At 33.2% G+C, this 6,690-nt stretch overlaps 2 long non-coding RNA genes across 2 annotated transcripts; one reads left to right on the top strand and one right to left on the bottom strand.

Annotated features, from left to right (window-relative positions):
* The first annotated feature begins 285 nt into the window (after positions 1 to 285).
* Positions 286 to 2,070, top strand: LOC117327959. Its single transcript, XR_004532758.1, has 3 exons — positions 286 to 377; positions 1,076 to 1,189; positions 1,845 to 2,070. It is a non-coding gene; the product is annotated as an uncharacterized LOC117327959 (long non-coding RNA).
* A 1,551-nt stretch (positions 2,071 to 3,621) lies between these two features.
* On the bottom strand, positions 3,622 to 5,829 carry LOC117328564. Its single transcript, XR_004532984.1, has 3 exons — positions 5,695 to 5,829; positions 5,326 to 5,431; positions 3,622 to 3,696 (listed from the first exon to the last, which is right to left on the bottom strand). It is a non-coding gene; the product is annotated as an uncharacterized LOC117328564 (long non-coding RNA).
* Positions 5,830 to 6,690: the final 861 nt, after the last annotated feature.

Here is a 6,690-nt window from a genome sequence, read left to right as displayed (position 1 = left end):
AATGTGCAATAAAAAGAAAAGACATCTCTTTCAGCAAAGAACTTAAAGTTCTTTTCACAAAGGAAAAGATGAAGATCTAGTTTACATAATGAATAGCATACTATAATATGTTTTACTAGCTATCGGAAATATCGTAATTTGGAAACTTCGTCATTAAAAGCATCGTCGATTGACGTAGTTGACACAATAGATTACTGAAAGCTGACGACGAATGACACTCGTCGAACCCCTCGGGGACATACGATATACAGATGTTACACCAAGGGTCGGTCATTGTATTATATAAACTGGCCTGTCCTCAGTATCATCAACAGTAACTGTCTATTCCGTGGCGGATTTACACCACCATAACATCACTCGACTACCGGACTTGAATTGTAAGTATCTCTGAATCTATTTTAGACGTAACCATTGGTATAGCTATATATATTTCGTCTATACTGATTATCAACTACTATTTTGTTAGGAAAATGAAACAAAAGGTGAAAAATAATCTAATAGAAAGTTTGATTTGGTAAACGACATGTTAAGTATGGTAGGTCAATATGATGTCTAACTGTTAACAATGTAAAATGTCTAACTCTGTCTCAAGACCTGCCAAAACTGAATGCGATTTACTGTTTATGAAGTAATTCGTTAATATAGTTAGAACGATCAAAGGGAAATAATTTGGATTTTAAACATATGTACCGGTATGTTAGTAATATATTGAGATGGTTGATTAAAACCCCACTACTAATACAAATATTTGTTTCCCGGCGATGTACTATAGAACTCAGAATCAGTAATGTTACCAATAAACTTTCATTTTAACTTGCCTTTCCAACTCACTAAAATATATTTCATTTTGTTATTTGAAACCTCAACGGTTCTTTCGTTTTGATGTAATTTAAATGACCAAATCTGTATCTAATTAAGTCTAAATATACGTCATCAGATAGCATTGTGAAAGCTGAAGTTGTGTCCAAATACAAAATTTAACTTTGTATAAACTTATCGATACAAATACGAAAAAAAACAACATTTGTTTACATTTGTACAATAATAACAGTAAGTGAAATGTTTTAAATTACAGATTAATTAACAGTGAGCACATCAAAGTGCGGGAAAAATATGAAAACTACATTTATTTACATCTGTGTTTTGCTGGTGGCAGTGACGACGGCTCTTCGGCGAAAGATCGACGGAGGTGAGTAACAACGTACAGGGACTTATACTCATGGGTAGTGGAATTTGTAATTAATATAACACATTAAAACAAAACACTCTAATGTATAATTATGTTCTTCGAAGCTCCCGAAAAATAGACAAAGATGTGCATATGATATGAGAGTTTTATTACCAACATAATCTGTACAGGTTCAAATATCAAACAAAAGATGAGTAATTCTAAATATCCAAATAGAGATATAAGAAATCGTTTAGCCTTGCGGTGAGTTCAAGTAGCCATTATTCTCAAATAAGGGCCAGTTATATCAATTACTATATCACTGATAGTAATTTCCGCTTAGCTCTTGATATTCCTTGTTTCTAATATACCGCATTAGAAATATGTAGCAGTATTATTCTTCTATGTTGAATTGAAAGTGGATAGCATACATTTCTTGGAAATAAGTAACCAAACTTATTATATACTTGATTACCAAGTCAAAAAACCCTTAAAGACGTACATATGATGTAACTCAGTAGAAGTAATGGGGATTTCACAGGCTTCAGGTAATATCTACTGCCACCCTCAGATAAACATTGGTATTGACGAACTGCTAGTGAAAATTACAAAAACCGTATCAACCAATAGTTTACCTTATATAACTTGGAGTGTAGTTTACTGTGTTCTCTTGCAGACTGTCTAGAAAGGCCACCGTCCGGTTCATGCTGGCCCAGGATGACCAGGTATTTCTACAGCGCCGAGAGGAAGGCGTGTTTTCCCTTCCTCTGGAGTAAATGTGACGATACAGATGAAGTGAATGTGTTTGAAACAGAGCGAGATTGTTTAAGTATTTGTGATCATTGATTTTTCTTCCATTTTTCATTAAACCAAATCATGAATAAAGTATATACTTTTAGCAACATGTTGTTGCTTAATAATTTCTCTTTAGCTTCTATTTGTTTTGGAAATCTTCCACATTTTGAACCCTGGCATTATCAACGAGTCCTAGAACACTTGTATGTTTTGTAATGTAATGTGCGGTTAAGTAACATATTAAGCGGCCTAGAAACGAACATGGCAACAAAAAGCAGGCATAATTTATGCATATTTCTGACTTATATTGACCACACATTTTCATCTACCTTCAGTCAGACATATTGTTGCTATGGAATTCAGAATGCAAAAGTGGATTGAAGTGATATTGAAAACAAAGAGAGAATAATTAGCATTCCTTTCTTTGTTTATTGCTTGATTTGGGCACTACTTTAGCGCCTTTCACATCATTAGGAGTAAAAATTATCAGAGACTGACGTGTCAACCGAAACATATATTGTTTGTGAACAAATGCCACAAAATGCACAGTAATATAAAAAAAACGAGAAGCGTATCAAACATCAATATAATCAGTGCTATTTATAACCCGCCAAGTAAAGTACTAGTATCTAACGGTCGAGAGTGAAGTAACCTTGCAGTTTCATTTCAATTTTCGCAATATTACTAGCAGTTGTAATTTTGATTGCTTTGTATTCCAAAATTCTATAAAGTACCGTTAAAGCAAAGATATTCTGCAGACTCTGTCATTTTGTGATATGGAACATCGTCTGGCATATATCTATCCGTGTTTCTATATGTATAATGTATTGGACAGCACAGATATCGGTGCTACCACTCCACAGTTATGTTCAGATTCGATAGATCAAGCATCGATTTAGCACCTATATACTGCTCATTTGAGATACAGATCTTTGTTACTGGGAGAGAAAATAGGCAAATTTAATTATCAATCAAATTTATTTTGGGGTGGTACCAAGAGGTATCTACGAAAACGATTAGTTGTAGACGCTAATGACAATATCGTAATTGATGACAATGAAGCGATAAAGCGATAACAAAACAACAACAACAACAACAACAAAAAAGAAAAAAAAAGAGTATCTCTTTATTGACGCTATATGCCTTACTTTTTTACTCTGGAGCACCGTACATCAACATGTCACCTTAGCTTATTCTACCGTTCGGGCTAACGTGCGTACTCTGTTTATTAAGCTTACCTTTCCTTCATGTAAAAAAGAAACATTGGAGATGAGTTGAGACAACAGTACTGCGTGTGAAAGAAATGTAAGAGACTGTACTGCGTGACATTGGCGGCCTTACACAAGTTACAGTGTAATTGCTTTCTGGTGTGTTTGGTATAAATTGCCTCGTATCGACAACGTTTATTTAGAATCAATTTCTTGGGAATATATATCCTATAAACCTTGTTATTTATAATCAATTTCGTGTGATTTATATTGTACAAGAGGGTCACTTTTATTTAACAACACTGATGAGAAAATATGGAATAAAGATAAAATGACATCACAAGATATCAAAAAGAAATCAAATGTTGAATAAAAATCACATGTTTTTATAATGCCTCACAAGACAAACACAAAAATAACAGCGTTTGAGATGATACACAACACAGGAAATAAGAATATATAGGTCTATTGACCAAGTTTATTGAATAACACATCACTCTTTACTTTAAAGACCACCAGTCAACACTGTAATATAAACAAAGTCAAAGTTAGACAATTCATATAAAACAATGAAACATCAATACGAGTACAGTTTGTACAATATATCATCCAAGCAATATAACATACAATGAAATAGGATCCAGAAAAAAAAATTTTTTTTTATTAAACTTATAAATCTGTTTCCTTAGCAGAAATTATAGTGGATAATAGAGAATTAATTAGCAAAATTACAAAACTCTTACAGCATTATTTAATTGCTAGAAAAGGAGATTAGAAGAAGAAAGAGAAAAAAATAGATAGGGAAAGTTAATACATTAGACTAATTAAACATTGTTTTAGTTTAAAATAGTTAATTGTATCCCCTAATAGGTTATATAAAATACAGGACGACTTTTAAATGGACAATTGCTAGCAATGATTGGTGTTATCAAAAAGAAACATTATCACTAGTTCCAGGTCCAAATCAATATAACCGAATGAAATGAATGTAGACCCTTGGTGAATCGTGAATATGGCGCCTATGTTAATGACTAATGCCTAAATTGATAAAATTTTAAAGATTTAAGTAGCATCTAAACAGCAAATCCAGTCAAAACAGTGATATTTTACAAGCATTTAAATTCCTACTATGGTGCAATTTAACAGAAGTAACATGATTAACTTTTAGTATGTATCATGGCAAACTATGTGACTTGCTGTTGACATGTTATTTGTTAAGCTGTTTGTAAATTTCAACAAAACATACGAAAAATGCATGTTTCAGGGGAACATAATTAGCTCGTTTGTATCGCATATATTTCACAAACTTGCCATGTCGTTTTGCTCAAAAGTGTCAAAAGCACAAAGTAGGAGCATTTGTTTGACCAGATTTGACTTTATTATATGTATAAACACTGTTTTTACTTTGACCTTGAAATGCAAATGGCGGTCGTTAATGATATCACACAATATGGCATATAAGGAGGTATTTCAAACATCAAAAATGCTCATATTAGACAAAATAAAGAATTCTAGAAATGCTAAAGAAGACTGCTTTTAGAAAAAAAAGTTCAACCGTTGAGTTTGGGGTAAAATATGCCTATTTCTGAAAAAGGCCACAAACGCATCAGTTTAACAATTTGACATGAAAAGGTCCTTCTTACTATGATAAGATGTTTTAAAAGTTGGAGTATTAATATGTGTAATATCATTCACAGCCGCCATTTGCATTTCAAGGTCAAAACAAAATAAGTGTTTATACGTACGTTCCTACCCTTTGCTTTAGACACTTGTGAACATAACAGCTTGGCTATTTCTTCAGGTTTGGTTATTTGCGCGACTTAGAATTATTCAATGCTACATCTTTCCACAAAGTAACTCTATAGAAGAAACTGACAGCATCTACAGCAAATTATTGGTGATTGTAAGAAGATATATACATTTTGTACATGTCCAAACAAACATTTTACATGATTATTTACGTGTATTTATTCGTGTTTGAAATTCAACATTATTCTGCTATATAGATGACCCTTAACATTTATAATAATGCGGTTCATGCATTTTGAATATTCGCTATGTTTGTTCATAGTTGTATGAATGACATCTGACCTGAAGGTCACGTTTACAGACATTCGGATTATTAACTGCATATAGTAAACATGGATACATTACCTTTTGAAAGGGGCCTTTACACAAGTGCACTTAGGACATTTACCGTCGTCTAGGAAACCAAATGGACAATATTTCCTGCATGTGGACCTACATGGAAGTTTTGGAACTGTAAATGAAATATACACAAATAGGAAAATCTGATTAGATTACAGGTCATCACTATACATTACGTTCAAAACATAGTGTATAATGATGGCCTGTATTTCAATCAGATTATAAAAAAAGATATGCAAACAAATTATAAAGGTTCTGTCAGGATCTGTTCGTGTATAAACGAGATAAGAGTTTAGTTCTATAAAACGACACAAGATGGCGTCATTTTCTTTCACTCCTCACCACAGGTACAGCAGATAACTAGAGTATACGTACATGTCCGACTCGTAACCGTAGCCATGACCACCAGCAGCAGAAGTCCAACACACGCCCTCATCAGGTCAATTGATTCAGCCAGGGAGTAAAGTATTCCACTAATGACTTTGACTGCTATCAAATGAGTATACTTATATATCCCTATTATTTTAAAATAAAACTAGCACCTGGTAGTGACAGTTAATATAAATCATAACGGCACAAGACAAATGGCATGACATTACATGTATGTATTCGAGTGCAATAGCTGTATGAGGGTATGGTTAAATAATTAATGAATTTTCCGCAGATTCATATTGTGATTAAATCAACGTTTTGTAAATATTGTCACCTCCATACTTGTTTTAGGCTATAACACAGGTACCACAAAGTTGGTACATATATGTATCAACTTTGCCACGGTAGGACTACCAATTCTGTGAGTTATCGGGGAAGTTATCGTATATATTAGGTAATCGTGGAATGTGTAGATTCAGATGTGGTCAATTATATTTCTTCCGTGGTGTCCTAAACAATCATTACTAAGTTTTCTTCTTCATCCCTACTAAAAAGATTTGGAGAATAGATTTTAGAATTATTTTGCGAACGAAATAGATCAATTCCTTGAAAAGTCCAATAGTATCAATACTATCTGAAATTTCCATTGTAACAAAAGTAACAACTTTATATTCTTATAAGTTTGAATAGATCTATATAATATTATAAAATGTGTGTTTTAAACAGAACTCACTAGTTGGGAAATCACGATGTACCGGTATACTGGAGCTTATTTCAAGCTGTACCATGACTTCGACACATGAAGTCCTTTCCAATGGATGGTCTGTCAAACTTCCTAACCGTAATCCAGCCTCTGGCGATAATATGTTCACGCTCAACAGATGTTGCAGCAGAGTACAGACATTCTATATTCTCTTCAAAACACCTAGTGGCAGACGTATTGTTATATTTTAACCAGCCTTCAATATCAAATTATGATAATTACAGGCCAGTTTTAAA

The sequence above is a fragment of the Pecten maximus genome, chromosome 5 (genome assembly GCF_902652985.1).
Source record: "Pecten maximus chromosome 5, xPecMax1.1, whole genome shotgun sequence".
In the NCBI taxonomy this organism is placed as follows: domain Eukaryota; kingdom Metazoa; phylum Mollusca; class Bivalvia; order Pectinida; family Pectinidae; genus Pecten; species Pecten maximus.
This window is presented reverse-complemented; position numbering and strand designations above follow the sequence as displayed.